We start from the raw sequence: 22,177 nt of genomic DNA on the forward strand, positions 1-22,177 counted from the left end.
ATTTCTTTACAGCGTAGGTGATGCTGAAAGTCTGTCCAAGGCAAGTGTTTGCAGGGAAATAAGGAGTGTATCCGTTGCTTTGAGGCATTTCTTGAACATCTTCATCACCTTCCCTGTCCATAAAGACACTCAAGATCAAGGAGGTGTTTTATGCTATTGCAGGGATGTGACATTTACAGTCGCCGAGAATGTTGAGCTGAGCTGCAGGCCACACCCTCTCTGCCTGAGTGCATCAGGTCTGGGTGTGTCTCCCAGACTCAAGGCCGAAGATTGAGTGCACCAGGTGAGGGTGATCTGGTAATCAGGGGGGTTTGGAGAAACTCACTCACAGGTCAGTGAGAGGAGAGCAGTGTGTGTGACTATGGTTGGAGATTGGACTGGGAAAAGGGAGACAGCAGGATCAAGGCTTGCATTCAAAGAAGGAAGAAGGAGCTGGTGAGCTTTGGACTAATGGTTGATCTAATTCAGGTTAAATGTGATGTGTTTAAAAAAAAGTAATGTGATTAAAATGTCATGTTTAATATCATGTGGGTACAAAGTACAGTTAAAATGTGGTATATTTTAAGAGATTCAAGCTAAAATTTCATGAATGTGATTTTGTGCATTTACATTAATTTAAAATCTGCTAAATTTTGTAAGGTTAAAATCATCATTGAACAGAGCATTAAAACATTTAATTTATTTTGGGTGCTTTAAATATGGATATGTTCTACTTATTTTCAAGGTTAATTTCTAGTTGTTTAAAAATTAAGTATTTGATTTGGGTTATGGTGTCTTGGGGTACATTTTCTTGATCTTCTATTTGTGTTTTTTGCTTAAGTCTTTCACCTGTGTTTGGCCTTGATGACTTTGAAAATAAAAAGAAAGAAAGCTGGATCTTGGTCATTGAGTGAATCCTAGTTAGATCTTCTGAAGCAAGCTGCCTTTTACAGCGGGGAAAGCTGCAGGTTAAAACTCACAAGAGTGAGGAGCACTTGACAGATAATGTAAAATTATCTACTGGCTGACCTATTTGCATAAATTCCTTCATCTCTCTCAGGCTTCCCCAATGTTATCGGTGCACTAGACTGTACATATCCTGGCCCCTGCTTGACCTGTGGAGGCTGACTAGGTAACTGAAAATCTTTCCATTGCCTAAATGTACAGGTACGTATTGGGGATAATTGTCCATGGACTCTGAACTGGATTTCTTATTTTGAAAAACACAACATCAGCCCCTTTGAGTAATGCTGAGAAATGTTACATTAATGCCCTGTGAAACCAAGCACCTCATCACTGACTCTTATTCTCCATGCATACAGATGATCTGTGGGGTAATAGAGGTAATTTAATTTCCCAAACTGACGCTAAATGGTGAGGATCAGTTTATGATTCTAAGATCTTCCGAGCATCCTCACTGTCACAGAGGTTTGCACAAGGTGCGGAAATGTTACTTACCCGAAGGAGTGTATTTTTGAAGTAAACTGTATATAGCATAGGCATAATTTTAGTAATCTAATGAGAGGTCAGATGTAGAGGTCATCTTAAGGAATTTAAAGTGCTCGTCCTACTTTATTATAGATGGCCATAAGGCGCATATTGCAAATTGCCAAGTCTTAATGCTCGTATATCCAACCAACATTTCTCTTATTCTGCGGGAGAGTTCAATGGTGTCCTGCTTGGGGACCGAGGCTATGCATGCTGGCCGTACCTCTTCACACCATATCCTGATCCAGGAACAAAGGCGGCGAGGGCATTCAACCATGCACATGCTCAAACAAGGGCACAGATAGAAATGACCTTTGACCAAATTAAATCCAGGTTCATTGTTTAAAGTTCTCAGGCACCATGGCTGACTTCTGAAAGAGCTATCTTAAATTAATAGCATACTTCATATTTTTTACATTTTATCTTGTGGGTAAGGCAAGTTTTTTTTTTTTTTTTTTTTTTTTTTTTTTTTTGTAGAACTCAATTTGTACACAAGGCCATTCAAAATTATTTACAGCTACATAAATTCGCAAGAAGGCAAATAAAATAATTCCAAAAACAAAAAATAATCATTAAATTAAAAGTGAAGAGTACGTATTAAATACTTTCAGTTGTCATATGCACAGCCAAAAAGAACTGTTTTCAGCCTGGATTTAAACGTTGTCAGAGTTGAGGCCTGTCTCACATCTTCTGGAAGACTGTTACAGATTTGAGGAGCATAAAGCTGAAATGCAGCCTCATCTAGTTTAGTCCTGACTCTGGGCACCAGCAGCAGACCCCTTCCTGAGGTTTTCAGAGTACCAGTTGGTTCATATGTCAGATGTACTTTGGTGCTAGACCGTGAAGAGACTTGTACACAAGCAGAGCTGTTTTAAAGTCTATTTTCTGAGCGACAGGAAGCCAGTGCAGAGACCTGAGCACTGGACTAATATGGTGTCATTTCCTGGTTCTGGTCAGACTCGAGCAGCAGCGTTCTGGATGTACTGCAGCTATCTTACAGACCATTTACAGCCCAGTGAGCAGCTGTTACAGTAGTCTAACCTGCTTGAGACAAACGCATGGATTAATCTTTCTAAGTCTGGTTTAAACACTATTCCTTTGATTCTGGCAATGTTTTTTGATGGTAGAAAGCTGCTGATGATATTGATTTAATGTGGCTGTTAAAGTTCAGGTTAATATTACCCCTAGATTTCTAACTTGATTATTAGGTTTTCGAGAGAGTCTCAAGGTGACTGATAACACTTTCTTTGTTTCTGTGAGCCACAGACAATGATTTCAGTTTTGTCTGAGTTTAGCTGGTGAAAATTGTTTTGCATCCACACAATGATCTGTTCGATCCAGTGACACAATGTATCTACAGGCCCGTGTTCTCCTGCCATCAATGACACATACATCTGTGTGTCATCTGCATAGTTGTGGTAGGACACATAGCTGTGTGTTAGCTGGCCTAGTGGGAGCAAGTACAGATTGAACAGTAGGAGTCCTAGGATAGACCCCTGGGGAACCTGTTGTGGAAGTTTTTAATCGCTTCCTTCCTAATACTTCTGATGAGCAATGAAATAGAGAAACTTACTTTTTCTGCCGGCCGGCTAAGTTTTTATTCTTCGTTGCAAGGAAAAAGATCAGTCCACACCATTCAGCAGCAATGGTATGAAAAGATACAGACAAAAGTAACACAAAGTATTTATACCTGAAGATGGGGGGCTTTGTTCTTGAATCACATCTCCGGGGGGGGGGGGGGGGGGGGCTTAAGATGCAGTCTTGATGGTAATTAAGAAACAGGAGGTTAAAACAATTATCTTGTCTGAGTGTTAATTAAGAGGTAAATAGTTTAAAACAATTAGCGTGTCTGGGTGATACAAATGGTTAATGTGGATTGGAGAGTCTGTCAGTCCTGAGACATAAAATTTACCATCACAATTCTCCCTTTTGATTATTAATTAATCATTATCAGAAAACAAACTGAAGAAAAATAAAATAAATGAAGAAAGCTAAATGAAATGGGAGTAAAAAAAAACAAAAAATAAAATAAATAAACAAATAAAAGAAAAGAAATAGTCACAACTTAGTATCCGATACGCTAATTCACGCAGATTTCAAAATGTATCATCATGGCAGTTGTTTAGAGGAGATCAAAACAAAGCAAACAAAACAACCAAAAGAAAAAATAAAATTAAATTTACAGAATGTCATCATCAGAGTCAGAGTCTGAGCTGGGGTAATGATCAGGGTCAGGAATATGAAGAGAGGTTGAATTTTGATCAGCATAATTGACATCGGCATGAACATATGTGGAGGAAGGAGTCATTCCTTTCATGAGCACATTAGACAGGCATTTCAATATGCATGGAATGAAGGTGCAGAGCAAAAAGAAAATCACTACATAAGGGATTATCATTGTTAAAAACCATGCTGGCCATCCTTGGCCCAAAGATTCCAGCCAAGAAAACCATGAGTCATTTACTGCAGGAGGAGTTTGAATGGCATCTTGCATATGTTCAATGATGTTGGTAATATTTTCGTACTCGTCGGGGACATAAAAACAACAAGAGATGTTAAGTATTTTGCAAACACCTCCTTTCTCAGCTAGAATGATATCAAGAGCCAGTCTGTGTTGGATAACTGCTGTTCTAATAGCAAACATTTCCGTGTTCATCAAAGTGAGAGCGGCTTCAGTTTGATTTGCTAAGGAAAGTACCGACCAAGCGAGTCCATTGATTTTGTTTAGGGCCGCAGCTGTCCCGCCTCCTAGAAATAGAGACCACCCCACATTAGCGTTGGGGGTAGTCCAGGGATCAGCTAGTACATAACCATCATATTTGAAAGGAACACCAGTAATTTCTCTGTGAGCTTGAAAACGTGTGGTGGATTGAATGCTGGTGACAGGAGCCCTCTTATGGAAGACTTTTGTATCAGTTGCAACAATTGATGGATGACAACATCCAGACCACTGAAATAGAGGTGGTAAATCATGATAGGCTTTCCTACCACAAGACCACATTATTCCTGGTTGGGATGATAGTTGCCTAAAGGGACAGCTAAATCTTGTCATGGTGTTATTAGTCCATCTGTGAGAACAAGTAGTTGGAGTTGTAGTATTCACAAATATTCTAGTTTGACAACTTGATTGGCCTAGATGAGGCCCTGATGATGATGTTGAACAAACACAAGTCTCTGCATGCTGTAGAGGGACCTCAAATGCCAAGTTAGTCGGGGTTGAACGGGAGTCCGCACAGGTAATATTGGGATGTGGAGACACCGGGGCATTATTTCTGATTTGTTGACCAGCAATTAACAACATCATTCCCAGGGGAACGGTGCATTTACCGTGATCTTCTCTGCCCCAAGATTCTTTCATATGACCTTGTAATACAACACTTGCTGTTAGAGGTTTCGCTTGCCACCTAGCTGTTAAGGCATGGCACACCCAACAGTCACCAGGAATATTCAGCTCCTTTTTGTGTAAAAGAGCTAGAGCGCACGCACTGTTGTCATTACATTGTCTGAGGGCTTGCTGAATTATGTTGTCTTTGGGATCTGCGACGTTGAAGCTGGAGTGGTTGTCTTCCATTGCAGATGTAACAGAGACAGTCTTAACACCTGACAGCATGTTAGGTGTTGCTTCAGTTGGGTCTGGTGGACCACTGACTAGGACTGTGAGTTGTCTGTACATATCCGAGCTTGGATATTCAATTCCACACCAATACGTGCCTGCATCAGTGGGCCTGACATCAGAGATGGTAATTTGAGCTCCGTTTGAATTTGGGACTTTTGTTATTGTGAAGCGGGGATCTCTGTTCGGAGCAAGGGCTTTGTCCGTGGCGGCAAGGATCAAATGCCAATCGTGTGGGCCACAGGGGTCTCTGCATAGGTATTTGTCATACTTGGCATAATATGCCTGAACCCGTCCCGATCGCCAAATTTCAGGGTATATGAGGCAGGTGAATGTTGCACTTTGACCTTCAGTCAAAGTGACAGTCCTGGCAGGTTCGTAGGTGTAAGCCTCCATCAGCTGTGCCAAACATGACAGCATCAGAATCAGGTGATGCATGGTGGGGTTGGGTGGAACACGACTAGTTGGTGTTTGTTGAATTGACAGAGTTGCTTCCTCGTGTTGTCCTCCTCGGCGTCTGTGCGTCCTTGCACCGTCCTCGTCCGTCCTCCTCGGCCTCTGCTCGTCCTTGTGTCGTCCGTCCTCTTTGGCGGCTGGGCTCCTCCGTTGGCTCGGGGATCTTCCTGCAGTGGTTGGCGTGAACCCACGTTGCCCTCTCGGCTACCTTCACAGCGGTATGTGTCGTCAGAAGCACCTGGAATGGACCTCGCCACCGTTTGGAATGCCAGTGCTTCCTTCTTAGGTCCTTTATCACCACCCAGTCGCCAGGCTGGAAGTCATGGAGTGATGTGGAAGCTGGTGGTGGGAGGGCTGATTTCACCTGCTGCGAGATGTTATGCGTTGCACAAACCATACACGATTGACAGAACTTCTGCGCATGAACTGAAAATCCTTTGGTGAACCAGTGTTGGGTTATGGCATCCATCATCCCCCCTTTTGACACATGGTCCAATCCATGTGTCAATTTTGCGAAATGAGGGAAAAAATTTTTAGGCAGGCAAGGTTTATTATCAGGTCCTCGCCACACATCTTCCTTCTGTGTGGCACCGCAGCGGCTCCACAGCGCTTTTTCCTGTGGAGTGGCAAAAGACTGTACAGCTGTAAGAGATGTGGGAATAGAGTCAGGAATTGATACCAACAGAGTATCAGTTAATGTGGATTGGAGAGTGGCTCTTTTTGCAGCAGCATCGGCCCGTGCATTTCCTTGAGAAACAGGATCTGTGTGGTTAGTGTGAGCAAGGCATTTACAAACAGCAATAGACTTTGGGAGCAAGATGGCATCAAGAAGAGCTGCGACTTTGTCATGATGTAGAATGGGTTTTCCGTTAGATTTTAGGAATTGTCTGTGTTTCCACAGAGTGCCGAAATCATGCACAACACCAAACGCATATCTGGAATCAGTGTAGATGGTTACTGCTTTGTTGTTAGCTAGTCTGCATGCCTCTGTCAAAGCTATCAGTTCTGCCGCCTGTGCCGAATAGTGAGGGGGGAGTGAGCTGGAGAGAAGAGTTTCATGGTTAGTGACAACAGCAAACCCAACTCTGTTGTGACCAGTTTGTGGGTCCCGTGAAGCTGATCCATCTACAAAGAGAACCAAATCAGGATTTGTTAATGGTGTTTCTTGCAGATCAGGCCTTGGTGTGCAAGCCTGTTGGAGGATGGCAACACAGTTATGCTGTTCTCCATCGTCTGGTGTGGGGAGCAGAGTGGCAGGGTTCAACACATTACAGCGTTTGACAGTAATGTTAGACATTTCTAAAAGTACTGTGTTGTATCGTAGCCAGCGTGCTGTGGAGAGATGGGAAGTTTTTTGTTCAAGTAGAATCATGGACACAGCATGTGGGACCAGGAGAGTTACTTCAGAATAGCCCACAATGTCTCTGGAGGCCATAACTGCCTTTTCAGCAGCCGCCACGGATCTGATACATCTTGGGAGACCTGCAGCCACGGGGTCCAGTTTTGAAGAAAAATAAGCTACAGGCCGCAGCTTATTTCCATGATCCTGCAACAAAACAGAAGTCATACATCCATCTTTTTCATCTACTGTTTGAGTGAACGGTCTGGTAGGGTCAGGCAGGCCCAAAGTTGGAGTGCTTTGTAAAGCAAGTTTTAGTTCTGTGAAAGACTGTTCTGCTTCAGGAGTCCATTTGATCCCATGTTTTGCTTGCAGGCCTTTGCCATGAATGAGGGAGGCAAGTGGAGCTTCAAGAATGGCATAGTTAGAAATGAATTGTCGACAGTAAGAGCACATACCAAGAAATGACATCATCTGCTTCTTTGTGATGGGTTTTGGAAGGTTCTGAATTGCATCCACTCTTTTTGGTGAAAGAGTTTTACCTTCAGAAGTGATGACATGACCTAAGAAGACAACCCTTTCCTGGACAAATTGGAGTTTTGTCAAGCTGGCTTTGTGACCAGTTTGTGCCAGATGTTTCAAGAGTGTGACTGTGTTGGCTTCACACTGCTCTTTAGTCGGACTGCAGATCATGAGGTCATCCACATACTGTAGCAAGGCCGTGCCTGGGGAGAGAACAAGAGATTCTAGACTTTGTCTGAGAGCTTCATTGTAGATGGTGGGACTTTCGCAGTATCCTTGGCACAGACGTGTGAATGTGTAGCCTCGCCCATTGAAGTTGAATGCAAACCAGAATTGGCTGTCTGGGTGGATTGGAACACTGAAGAAGGCGTTCGAAAGGTCCACCACTGAAAAGAATTTTGCATTGTTTGGAACCTGAGACAAGATGGTGTAAGGGTTTGGAACATGTGGGGCTCTGGGTTGGACTGCTGCATTAACTGCTTGCAGATCCTGAACGAAACGCCATTCTGTTGGTTGGCCTTTATCTCGGATCTTCTTGACAGGAAACAAAGGTGTGCGTACCGGCGAATCGTTACATGGAACAATTACTCCTGTTGTCTTAAGAGACTCAAAGACTGGTGTGATGCCATCGATGGCTTCTTGTTTAAGTGGATATTGAGCCTTGCAAGGTCTAAAGTCAGATTTTGGAGTGATGATAACAGGTTCACAATCTTTGATGAGGCCTACATCATATTTACCGACAGCCCAAAGTGTCTTAGGAACGTCTTGTAGGGCTGCGATATGTGTGGATTGATCTTCGGACAAGCAAGAAAAAGTTTTGGAAGTACTTCTGGGTATCAGCTGGATTGTTCTTTCTGCGTGCACAACAGATGTCAACCTTCTTGAGTAGCACTGCAGTGTAGGTGAAAAAAGGACAGATCGATCAGATGTTTCTTGCCAATCGGCTGCACGCTTACATGACTCCACAAATTGGCCCAAATCTTCCCAATTATCTGATGTGTGTTTTGCGAGAGGGATGTGTGGGACCGAGTCCATGTTGTACATGTTACATTGAGCTGGTGTGAGAGAGACTGACACAGCGCATTTATGTTCTGTCCAAAAAATGTGTGTCAGTGTTAGTTTGTCAAACCTCTCCCTTAACCAGCTTTCCTCGTATGATTCGTCAGATTCTGGTGACAGATGGGAGGTACACTGCAGGTCTTCTTTGGCCATGAAGTCTGTTGAAATTGTGTTTTTTGCTGAAACAAACTCAGGAAAGGTTGTTAGTGGTTGCAGTTGCCATTGATATGCATATGTCATGTTTGGGGAGTGGTGGACAAAGGTGTGCGAAGCATTTGGTGTCAGGTCAGATAGCCTGAGGACTCTGACACCTTCTGGGGTGGAGATTAGACAAAGGCCTAATTTGCACATCAAGTCCCTGCCCATCAGGTTAATAGGACAGACTTCAGAGAGCAAGAATGCGTGTTGGAAACTTGAATGTGACTCATCTACACAGTTAAGTGGGACGGTTATGTTCTCTCTAATTGTTTGACCTGATGAACCAATAGAATACACATTATTTCCACTTAGCTTTGGCTTTTTTGTGAATTCTGAAGTTTTTATCACTGAATGTGTGGCTCCTGAATCAACTAAGAATACAATGTTTTGTTCTGCGATGTTCAGTGTGTGTTCTGGAAATTTCTTAAAATGATCAGATGTATAATGAACATATGTTAGGACAATTGCATGTGTGCTGTGAGAGCTCTCAATAGATTGTGAATCAGTGTGGTCACCATGTGTCTGTGAGTGTGGTGTGATACCTTCCTCTCCATCCACAAGTTGGTTGGGCTTCTCAGCAGGAATCCCTCCCCTTCTGGCAACCCCCAACCACCTTCAGTCCGACTTGTTTGCTAGTGCCGATGCGGTGTTTTTGTGACAGTCACGTTTCCAGTGTCCACGTTCCCCACAGAGGTAACAGATATCCCTCTGAGTTTTCCGTAGGCTGCTCTTGTTGTTGCCACGTCTTCTTTCTTTATCTTCATCCTGTTTCAGTTCATAATCTCGGACTGTGTTATACATGGTTATTGCTGCCATGTGCATCTCTTTTTGTGTTTTCTCTTCTTTGTCCCTTTTATTTAAGAGTATTTGGTCATGAGCATGTATGGCATGTCTGCGAAGCTCAGACAGGCGTGCATCATTCCAACCAATGCAGGATTTTTTTACAGCTGAGGCAATGTTTGGTTTTAGTCCACTTAAAAAACAATTGCAGAGATGAATTTCCCACACATCTGGAGCGTTGCTTAACTCACCAGGTGGTTGAAGGCCACTGTGGATGTTGAATACCTCTGTCAGGCGGGTGAGATATTCATCAGGGTTTTCACCATCCTTTTGTTTGCAGGCGGTGATTTTCTCCATGTTAACTTTTACAGGGAAGGCTTGAGTAAATGCACGGCAGAGATGACAGACAGCGTCTCTGTACTGGGCATTAGACTCATCTTCCCAGGTGATGTGTTTGCAGCGGATGTCAGCATTTGATGGGAATTTTCCAGCTATCTTTTGCCAGTCTGTGGGTTTCATCTTGGTGATCAGGAGTCTCTTTAGTTCATTCATGGTGGGTTTAAATTCTTGGCAGAATGTGAGGAATTGTTCAGCAAACATTTTACCTGATGTTGTGGGGTTGGGTAAATGCTGAGCGGCTGCTGTGATGTCCTCAGAGGTCCAGGGACGAAAAACTAAAGTTGCACCTTGTGGTCCAGATACTTCAACCATGGGCATGTTGAAGGTTGTATCTTTATTGGGATGGCGTAGTCTATGTGCAATTGGAGAAGAGGGACTGTTTGATGAGTCTTGTGGTGGAGAAGACACTTCAGGATGAGCTGCTTGTAGTTGTGGCATGATGGGGTTATCGCCACTTCTTTCGCTGGCATATGGTGGTGGAGCTGAAGAATGAAGAGGTGGGTTGCCATCAAGGTCTGGATCCAGCTTCAAAGCCGCCAACTGTGGATATAAAGAAGAAACCTGCGAGTCTGGTGCCCTTTGTGTGGTTGAAAGTTGCTTCTCATTAGTTTCAATTTTTTCACATGAGAAAGGAAGTTGTTTTTGCATCAGTTTCTTATTTCGTCTCTCAGCTTCAGCTTTCCACATATCTAAACATTCTTTTTGCCCTTCCATGAGTTCTAATTTCTTAACAGAAATTGTTTTTTCTTCTCATCTCCTGTTCTTTTTTTTTCAGGTTTTCTTCTAGTTTTTCTATATTTTTTAAACTAAGGGACCCCCCTATTGGGAATCCGAGCTCATTTGTCCATAAATTTAAATATTTTAAGCTTTTATCCCCAAATCTCTTTTTCATAATTTCCACAATTGGCCCCTCCGCAGACTGGACCGCTTCTACGGAAAATTTACTCCCCATTCTGAATGAAGAGGTCGTACGACGAGAGCCAATTAGTTATGCTACAACTGGCAAAAGCGACATTTCGATTTCTGCTTCAAATGACAAATAAAGCAAACTGTTTCCATTGCTATAAACAGATAAATAGCGACATTTCGATTTCAGCTTCAAATGGCGAATAAAGCTAACTGTTTTGATTGCTAAAAACAGATAAATAGCGACATTTCGATTTCTGCTTCAAATGACAAACAAAGCTAACTGTTTTGATTGCTAAAAACAGATAAATAGCGACATTTCGATTTCAGCTTCAAATGGCGAATAAAGCTAACTGTTTTGATTGCTAAAAACAGATAAATAGCGACATTTCGATTTCTGCTTCAAATGACAAACAAAGCTAACTGTTTTGATTGCTAAAAACAGATAAATAGCGACATTTCGATTTCAGCTTCAAATGGCGAATAAAGCTAACTGTTTTGATTGCTAAAAACAGATAAATAGCTGGCCAACTGTGAAGACTATGAGAAATGAAATTGTTGTCTAATTAAAATCCAAATTTGAAAGAAAATACATTAAGTCAATATTTCAACACTCACCAGACGAGTTTCACTGAACTCTGTTCTTGGAACCCCGGTGGCAGCGACTCAGGACGTGTTACCGGTTAGCCCTCCTGTCTCACAAATTAATCGAGGTTCGGAGGCTGGAAATGATCTTTTTCTCCAGGATGGCCTGTCGCTTTCCGTGCCTCGTCCTGAACGGCTGCTCACGGGGTCCTGTCAACAACGCCAAACTGTTGTGGAAGTTTTTAATCGCTTCCTTCCTAATACTTCTGATGAGCAATGAAATAGAGAAACTTACTTTTTCTGCCGGCCGGCTAAGTTTTTATTCTTCGTTGCAAGGAAAAAGATCAGTCCACACCATTCAGCAGCAATGGTATGAAAAGATACAGACAAAAGGAACACAAAGTATTTATACCTGAAGATGGGGGGCTTTGTTCTTGAAGATGTGTAATCACATCTCCGGGGGGGGGGGCAGGATGCAGTCTTGATGGTAATTAAGAAACAGGAGGTTAAAACAATTATCTTGTCTGAGTGTTAATTAAGAGGTAAATAGTTTAAAACAATTAGCGTGTCTGGGTGATACAAATGGTTAATGTGGATTGGAGAGTCTGTCAGTCCTGAGACATAAAATTTACCATCACAAACCCCACAGGTCATGGCTATTTGGTCTGAGACACAGTTACCAATTTCAACAAAATACTCCCTGTCCTCGAGATAGGACTTAAACAAGTTTAAAGCACTACCAGAGATTCCCACCCAGTCTTCTAACCTCTGTAATAAGATTGCATGGTCAACGGCAGCACTCAGGTCCAGCAGAACTTTTCAGGCTCAAGTCTTTTCTTGCTTGATTCCCTGCAGGTTCCAGTACCTGAAAGGACTCAGTTTCTCCTGTTCGGGCTTGTGACCTCATCATTGCCTGTGCTGTCCTTCACAATGTATCAACAATACACCGGGAGAAACTTCCAACCACGATGGTGATGGAACAATGGGAAGACATCGACATGGCCATTCCCGAACAAATGGATGGAAGAACAGTGAGGGGCCTATACAGGGACACATTTCTGCTAATCCTTGTTGTTGTGACCTTTGAGTTAGAACTTCTTTTCATAATTTAGCATTGACACAGTTCGAGCAAATGTAAGAAGGCTAAATGAACAGATAATTCAAAATTTTCCCAAATGTTGGGTCGTGGCACCCCACATGAACCGTACAATAAGTTTTGAGTTAAAGTTGTGTTGAATTGTTTATTTCGTGTTTTTCAAGCTGTGGAGAGAAAACAGAATTAAATGCAGTTCACACCATGACCTTCTCCTTTGTCTGAATTTATACTTGCATCCCTCTCCAGCTTCATGTATTCCATATCTAGTTTGGCGCTGTCTATACCCAACAGAAGTTTGTTTGTACAGAGTTTGGACATTCTGTGATAGAGCAAATGTGCATGTGAGCAACGAAGTATGTAGGTAGTGATAGTAATGCAAAGAGTTACTTCACTCTTTGCTGCTGGAATTTGTTCCTGTTGCAACCTGCAGAAAGTGTATTGGTTATAATTAGTTCTATTGGTATAGAATAGACTGCAGACGCATCAAAGCTGTTTCACATTTTTAATAAATACCTGTGGTATTTCTGTGTCTGCCGACACGGTTTCGTCATCAAATGCCTGAGATGTGCTGGGGCCATCAAACTGCAAACAGAGAAACACCACAGTTGTTGAAGTAGGGGATCACAGGGATGCATAGTATTTCCATCGAAAGAAAATTAAATCAAATACTACTTGCACATGGGTTAGGGATGTCCTCCGTGGTCTGCGGATCAACCAGGCAGGTGATGTTTCCCCACCACTAACGGATATAGGCACACCATCAGTTATCATAATTGAGAGACTGACATTTTGAGGGAAAGTGACCAATACCTGCTACATACTGACACAGCACACTTCTGGCAACATATCCCGAGGAGGTCTCTCCATCTATTCCTTCCACCAGTGGCCACCCTCTATTGCTGGTTAGAGCAAGTTCCTCCGCTGGTGTAAGGCTTTCAGGTGAAGGACCCCCACCATCGCCTTTTTTTTGATAGCTACAGTGCAACACATTTACAGCTCAATGCATGTTTTGGACAAACATTTCTTTAAATGCTACTTACCACTCTGAAATATGTTCTTGTACTTTACTTTCACCTGCTGCTAGGTACGCTTCTGGCTGTTAAGACAGCGCCTGTTGAGATGTAACAAAGAAAAATTAATATGTGGGTGACACACTCACAATAATATAGTCACAAAGTATAATGATGCATGCTGATTATAGGGTTATTAATAAACTGAGCAGGGACAGTATTTTTGTGCAGTACATCTCATGCAGAGACAATTCAGCATTCTTTATGTAAACAAATTTATAAACCAAAGAGGAGAGCATAAATACACGAGGACAGTGAAATACACATGCAACAATGATATGAAACTTGTATCTTTTTGTATAACACATTTAGTCTGTTGGCAATTGTTTGGACCTTTTCCCTCGCTTTATTTATCGCAGCTGTATTATCTTTTCTGGTGATCACACTTTTAAACTCATCATACAGATCCATCAGCATTCTTTGTTCAGCTGACGAGAAAATGACAGCTCTTGTCTTGCTCTCCTTTTCTGCCATCTCCTTTTTTCCACCATCCAGTCGTCAGGGCTTCCTAGGTTCCTCGGGCACTTGCACATAGTAAGCCTCACTTGAATTAGCCTCGATTAGATGCAGGTGAAATGTCTAAGTGGAACGACTTGACGCTTAATTGGGAGATGGCTGCTTAATATGATAAGCTGAGGAAGCCAGAGTACCCAGAGAGAATCCGTGCAGACACTAGGAACATGCAAACTCCACGCAGGAAGCCCCAACCGGGATTTGAACCAGGAACCCTCTTGATGTGAGGCATGGTGCTAACCACCACACCACGTGCAGTCTGTCTACAAAGCCAGATTAAACGAGTCAGTTAGTTTGACTATGAGCATATCTCAATAATATAAAGACCTCACTCAATTTTCTTGTTCTTATTTCAGATGAAACTGAAATGGTGGTCTTTGGAAAGACATTGTTTCTAGCTATGAAATGACTACACACTAAAAAATCCTGGGTTAAAAACGCCTGGGTAACTATTGGACCAACCCAACAGTAGTTAATTTGACCCAACAAAATGGGTTGTGTATTTTAACCCAACTACATGGGTTACATATTTAACTCAAATAATGGGTCAAATTATTTTCAACCCTGGGTAATTTCTACCATATGAATTAGTTAAATGTTATACTCAAATAATGGGTCAAAATAATTTCAACCCTGGGTAAATTCTAACCAATGAATTAGTTGAATATTATACTCAAATAATGGGTCAAATTAAATTCAACCCTGGATAAATTCTAACCTATGAATTAGTTAAATATTATCCTCAGATAATCGGTCAAATTAATTAAAATGCAGGGTACATTCAGACATACGAATTAAATATTATGCAAATTATACTTTGTATTCCACCCAAATGGTGAGTCATAAACTGCAATTGAATAACTCGACCTGAAAAACAGTGATTATCGTGATGCATTTTCCTGTAAGAGAATACCCATGTCTTGTAAACCGTTACATTAAAGGACAATAAACACTTTTAAACTATGTTAAAATCTTGAAAATTTTTTATTCTATTTTTACCACAAAGCATTAAAGTGCAAAATAATTTTCCATAGACAAATCCTTAAACATGGCCTTTGCCTCAATAAGCACACAACTTGAGCATGAACTAACAATGTACATCTCATGTAACATTCTATTTTGAACATTAACAGACTTAAAACTTATGATTTAAAAACATACATCTCGACTCTCAGCAGGAGACAAACAGAATAAAAAATTAAAAAAACCTCCACAGACTACTTTCAAGCAAGTATTGCGGCATGCAAAAACTTAACAGGCTTTGACTCATCTCCTTCCATCCCATACACTCCATTTTTGAGGAACTGCCAAACTAGTGCACACGGCTTTGGGTACTCGATGTCAAAGAAACAAAATACGTTAAAGTAGACATCGACTGCCTGAAGCAGTGTCTTTTGCTCCAGAGCCTCCCCAGCGATGATGACAAAGGCCTGAGATGAGTGGCATATGTTTTTCCCAGCGACATGACATACGGATATGTTCGCGATGCCTTTGCGTCATCCAGATATTCCACCAAGTTTGTTCCAACCTGACAAAGTAATAAAGAATAAAAGCCGACAGACTAATACCACACACCTGTTCTCCAAGTGAATTCCACTTCCGTTAACTCTGTAGTTTCATTGAGGGGGATCTAAATTAACCCATACAAGTCTATAATTCAAACAATATTCAAATTGACCATTTGTTTACTGTCAGTGAAGGGAAGACCTTAAAAATTCAAAGTTTGAGAAACACTATAGGAGTAAAATATTGTCCAAAAGCAAAGAGTAAGAGAGATAATAGTGTTTACAGTGGCTGATACAACACATGTTCAGAAATACATTTCTGAATTATTCCACAAGTAGTCAGGCACATTCTTAACCGATTAAACTTGACCTGGGTTGGCTCTATACTTGGTTTCCATCTACATAAAATGTCTTTCCCAAAAATCGCGTGTCAAATTGCAAAGCTTTGGGAGCCTGCTGAGCTGCCATTTTGGCTAACACAAAAATGTGGATGCTGGGTTCAAGTGGTTAAAATGAATAACATTTCTCATTAGATTTTCAGAGGGACTTACAAGCTTATGGTTGATAAATTCTAATTTGGACTCCTCAATGGTATGCCGGAATACCTTTCGGCTAACTTTGTATACGGTTGGTGGAAGGAGTTTAGGTAGCTGGGCCAGGGCCAGTGCCCCCAAACAAACTGTAGGAAGAAAATTTTATAGGTACCAATACGTAGAAAGGCATATCTGGGAAATTGACATTTGCATAGTCTGCTGTACAATATAATATTGTCTCACCGGGTGTTAATCCGTCGAGCGAAGAGGTCAGTTTCCCTTCCCGTCTTGCAAGGTGCAGAATAAAAGTTTTGGTGCAGCCTCTCCATGTAAGACTTCAAAGTCTTGTGCAATCTAATACACATTGAGGTAGACAAATAAAATGTGGTAGCTAACATGCAAGTAAAAGATTGCAATTAACAATGAATCCTCAACATATACTCCTTCCTAACTTACCATGCCTGGAGTGAGGAGATGAGGAAACTCTTGGCAGGTATCCTGGATGTACCATTTGTTTCCCCTGATCGTCTTGGCCCTGTTTGATTGAATACTTTATTCGCGATTGCAGAAAGAACAGTAGTACAATTGTACTAGAATGTTAAAAGGATAAACATAATATCTGTTTTTGTCTTCTGAAGTAGTTTGACAGTTACATAGTCACTTGAGTATCTTGAAAAGCAGGCCAATGGCAAATTACTGTGCTCTGTCCTTTACCCTGGGCCAGCCCACCCTAGCATGATGAGCAGGTCTTAGGGTCATAGGTGGTAGTTCTCGGAGTAGTCCAATAGGTTTGTCTGAAGTTTATATTTTAAAGACTTTGAGGTGTTAGAGTACCATGAGTCTCGTGCATAGGAAAAATGGGAATGAGTGCTGCAGCTATAGTCCTCTGCGTGTTCCTACTGACTTGTAAACTGCTGTATCCAGCTTGTATTGCTCCACCTTGCTGAGGGGCTGTGAATTGTGTCTCAGCCATTCTTTGAACTAGATGGCTTTTTCTTCTGATATGGTAGTCTATAAAAAGTGCACATAAGCTTTATTACCAATCACTAAATTATACAAATATTGCTTTAACAAATTATTCAGTTCCAACAATTACCTGGTATACGTGTCCTATGGGCGCCTTCTTCATTGCCTTGTGGCAGTCTCTGCTGCGTTCCCTGTGATCTCTTCTCTGATATCAGCTTCTTTCTGCTGTTCCGAAGTCTCTCTTCCAGGAACCCCTTCCTGGGGTGAACCAGGCTCCCTTTCAAAAAAAGCAAAGTCTTTGATAAATAAAGATGACGCTCATTTTGTTTTTGACAGCGTGCCATATAGAACAGCACAGACATCTAGTGCTTAGGTGCTGGGAGATTAGTTAGTGTGTCTACTGTCTGACTATTTTGGCATCAATTCCTCCATAAAATGATAAATACTCACAATGCCACTGCTCGATTCATTCTTCAAGCAAGGAAAGGCGTCAATCAATGCTGAAGCCAGGCACTTTTTCGTCTCAGAGGTAGGACTGTAAACAAAAACAGATTACCAAGAGAGTCAAACTACATTTCAAGTATTGATAAAACATGTGTAGTGTAATGTTAAGTAAAACCCTACTGAACATGTGTTTTGGTACATGTGATGTACATGTATTATTGGTGATCTGTCATTAAAGAATCATGAAACATTTGATAACGGCAACTGTTTTTTACCTCAGACAAGTCAGGATACTGCTTTCAAGTCAATAATTTCTACTTACTACCAAAAACAAACCCTTAAAAAGCATATATTCTACAACTGATAAAAAAGGTAAAACGTTCTTTCTAGAAAATATGTCTTGAAAAGTTGAAAATTTAAACTTTCTGTCACAGTCTGTCATGTCATAGTTTATGTTAATCATGTTTTCAGGTTTTGTTCTAGTCATGTTTTTCCCCTGTCACGTTCAGTTCACTCTAGTCACCTGGTTAATTGTTCACAGCTGCACCTCATGTCACTGATCACTCCCCTCACAGTATTTAGCTTCCTGGTTTACTTTCAGTCACTGCCGAATCCTCACCATCCCTCCATGCTTTGTTGCACTAAAGATAAGGCTGGTTTCCTGCCTCATAGTCATAGTGTTTTTCATAGCCTTGTTTGTTTAGTGTTTTTTCATAGCCGTGTTTTGTTATAGCCTCGCTTTGTTTGTCATAGTTCTGTTTTCATGTCATAGTCCTTTTGAATCCGGCTCTGCCGCGCTTTACTTTTGCCTTTGCTCCCTGTCTTGTTTTTTGGAGAATAAACCTTGTTTTTGAACTTGAGAACTGCATCTGGGTCCTACCTTCCCATCGATCCTGACACTTTCCTGTCTCCTCCCCTGAAAGAAGACTGATAGAGGATTCATAAACATTTTCAAACTAACATTCAAGCTAAATTAAAGGTGAAAAACATTATTTTTACGTACCTGTCGCCAAGAATCTGACAGATTTCCTGATTGTAGATTATAGATATTGGTCATTACACTTTAGTTTTACTTAAAGAAAACAAGTTAAACACAAGTCTTCAAAAGTGGAGCTTACAAATTGTGTAACTATATATATACTTTGTGGCATCATCATCCCAGGTGCAGTTTTGACCTCCATGGAGGGTGGACTTTGGGCAGTTACCGTGTCTTCATCTATGAGGGATGGAAGTTGGAAGATGGCAGCTGGTTGGACATCAGAACTTGTCCAATCTACAGGTCCAATCTAAACAGAATCCAGGTTAATGGAGTTTGTAGATCTACTTGTTTTTTTTTCTAATTTCGAACAACACTGTAAAAGTCTTAATTCACAAACAAATATGGAAAATCACAGTATTTACTGCCCAACAGTAACAATATGTAGAATAAACCAAAAATACTTTCTGTACAATTCATCACATCCTAGTAGTTATTTACAGAAACATCCAAGTTCTTCCATTGCATCCCCGGAGTCCAGAGGCTCATCCCATACCGATCATTTATCAATCATCCTCAAGGCAAAGGCATCTTTTAGGCAGCATTTATAGCTAACGACTAAGCAAATGGGAGGGGGGGAAAGTGGCTTGTCGGGACTTAAGAGTAAGATGAAAGTGTTATACCTACTGTACGCACACCTGATGTCAGTAAACTGATTTTCTAAAAATATATTCTATAGCGCAGTGAAATGTATAAACTGTCATCGTGCTCAGTGAACGAACTGACTGCATGTAGGGGATGGTGGTCAAGCAGCTCTCTCATATCAACAGCTGCCAAAACATGAGTGGGAATCACACTGTATGCAAAGAAATGCCTATCTAACCATTTTTTTCCCACTTCCGTAAAACAAGTTTTATTGTTGGTGTGTGTGATGTTTGGTCTAGTACTAAAATGGACATTATGAGACCAAACTGGGGCTCCGTTCTGGGTCATGAGACAGGAATACAGTCATGACTGCTCGATATGTAGTTCTCTTGAAGGTAACTGAGGCCAGTTCATACAATCCGCTAAAAAGGGGAATGCCTGCTAAACCACTTTGGATGTCTTTGAACCCATCAATGTTTGCAAGAAAGGTAGTGTGCCCTGGACCATCCTCTGTATTGTGGCTCAACACAGTTCCACACAGCCAATTTAAGCACTGCGCTATCTGATGGCGAAAGGCCTTGGTTTTGCAAATGTTTCAGAAGTTACAAGTTACATGGCTAACCCTTTTAAAGAAATTGTGTTTGGCTTCAAATCTCATTGCCCAGAACTGAACCAAGGGTCCAAGTTTTTGAGTGGCTCTTGGGTAATGAAGCATGAAGTGGTGTTTTGGCCGCAAATGTCAGTGAGAGAGTGATGCTCTTTAATGATTTTGGCTAAGTACAGTGTTGCTTCAACAGTAAGGGAAGGAGAGAAGATGAACTCCATACATAACAGTAACAGTAGGAGAAGTTTCCATTCCTTGTTACGCATGGGGATCAGGTCACCAGCCATTGTTGGCAACAACCTAATTAGGCACCGCATTTGAGCTGCTGACTGTCGCATGGCACCTTCCACGTTTTTTAGATTGGTCTTACTGTCACAAAAGCCGTAGTCAAAACTGATGATTCTGTAGTTAAGTTTGTCAAGTATGAGATGTTTTTACTCAATTAACGAATTCAAGACAAGCTTGACTTCAAATAGCACTACACCTTCCAGAACATCATGCATGATGTCAGGTGTTACATTGTCAGTAATATGATTGAAAGAGAGGTCATTTAAGACCCTGTCTCTTTTCAAGGCTGTCTGGGAGGGGTCGGCTGTACTCATATCTGCCTCATGACTTTGGACATCACGCAATAGAGCAGGGTCTGCCAGAGTCCTCAGGACCTCCTTATCTGCTCTGCAAAAACAACAAACCTAGTTTCCAGAGAAGCTTTCAATATATCCAAGCATGGCATTCAAGCCCAAATTATCTCCCACAACCTGGATTAGAGTAAACTTCACAACACCTGTGATGCCATCCCTCTCAAGACATCTGATCTCTCCAACAAGGCGCAGCACTGCATCAAGGCCATAGGTCTTAGCATCATCCGATTTGTACACTGCACGAAGGAAATGCGATTGCAAACTGGATAGCAAGTCTGGTGGCAAGCTTTTTAAGCTAAAATACATAAATCCCAACCTGTGCACCACAGTCTTAGACCCAAGTGGATTGACTGTTTCACAGTCATCTTGGTAAAGCACAAGAGGGATTGAAACAGCAAACCAGCAAAGTGGAACCAGCCCTTAAGTTCTCTAAAGTTTGTGTTTTGGTCTTCAAGTCAGTTAGAAAAGCACCCGAGGACTCATCTCATTTTTCTGGGGTATGCAGTAATCATTGAAAAGTTTAAGTACTGTGTCCAGATCCTCTTTTTTTCCACATTATCCATGAATGTGTTAAACACCTCGATAGCCTGCGGGCCAGCCACTGTCAGCAACAAAGTTACATTACTGTTACCAGAGTTTGATGAGGCGCCAATTGCCGTGAGGTAGAGAAGAAAACTTTGCTTGATGGACTGCCAGTTTTCATCCATATTCCCATCCAGCTTCAGATTATGGGGCAGTTTCATCCCCTGCATTGTTGTAGTATGTCCTTATCGTGAGTTCAATAAATCCTGGTACCATCTTTATCTGTGTAATATAAGAGTCAAGTCACAAGTTACTATCCAGTTTGTGTTGTTCACTTCTTGCTGCACATGCTCTACTACAAATCACCTTACAGCCGTCGAGCTTCGCCGTCAACCTATGTTTACGACAGCTACTGTTATCAGTACAAAGGCATCTGCCCAGTTGATCTCTCTGAGCTAACAACAGCAATAGTGTCTCCTAAACCATCAACTTGTATTTTAGACCAAATCCCAACCAGACTGTTCAAGGAGGTTTTCCCCTTAATTGACACTTCCATATTGGATTTGATCAATCTGTCTTTGTTGACAGGATATATACCTCAGAATTTTAAGGGTGCTGTAATTAAACCTTTACTTAAAAAACTACTCTTGATTTAGAAGTTTTAGCTAAATATCCAATCTCCATTGTTTGTTTAAAGTTCTTGAAAAAATAGTTGCAACTCAACTTTGTGATCATTTACACAGAAATAATCTGTTTGAAGAGTTTCAGTCAGGATTCAGAGTGCATCATAGCACAGAAACAGCACTGGTGAAAGTTACCAATGATCTCCTCTTAGTCTCTGATAATGGACTTTTGGTTGTGCTGGTGTAACCCAGTGGTAAAAAACAGTGTTTAACAAATTTAAACTAAGAATTAATATTTGGTTAAAATCACAGTGGGAAAAAATATCAATAACATTGAAATATAAATTCCTAAATATGTTGATTTTAAGTATGCTAAAAAGAGATTAAAAGTTGTAAAAGGTCGATAAAAATTTATTTTGATAGAGACACTGTGAGCAATCAATAGCAGTTTAGTCTGATGTGATATTAGCCAATAAGGTCAAGGTTGAGCTTGAGGCATTGAACAGCCTTCACCTTTCTCAGTCTCTCATCAGATGCTGACCAGAGGACCCCCTGCTTGTGTTTTTGTTGAAGCTAAGGCGTGGAAATCGGCATTCTTCTCGTGATTCAATTAGTGATTGGTAAGCACAAACCATTGCTAAGATACCTGAATTGTCATTATGTTTCATTCGGTGACAAAGTCTTTGTTAAAATCAAATATACTGACATGCTGAGT

This window comes from Leuresthes tenuis, unplaced genomic scaffold (genome assembly GCF_036924035.1).
Source record: "Leuresthes tenuis unplaced genomic scaffold, fLeuTen1.0.hap1 SCAF_15, whole genome shotgun sequence".
NCBI lineage: Eukaryota > Metazoa > Chordata > Actinopteri > Atheriniformes > Atherinopsidae > Leuresthes > Leuresthes tenuis.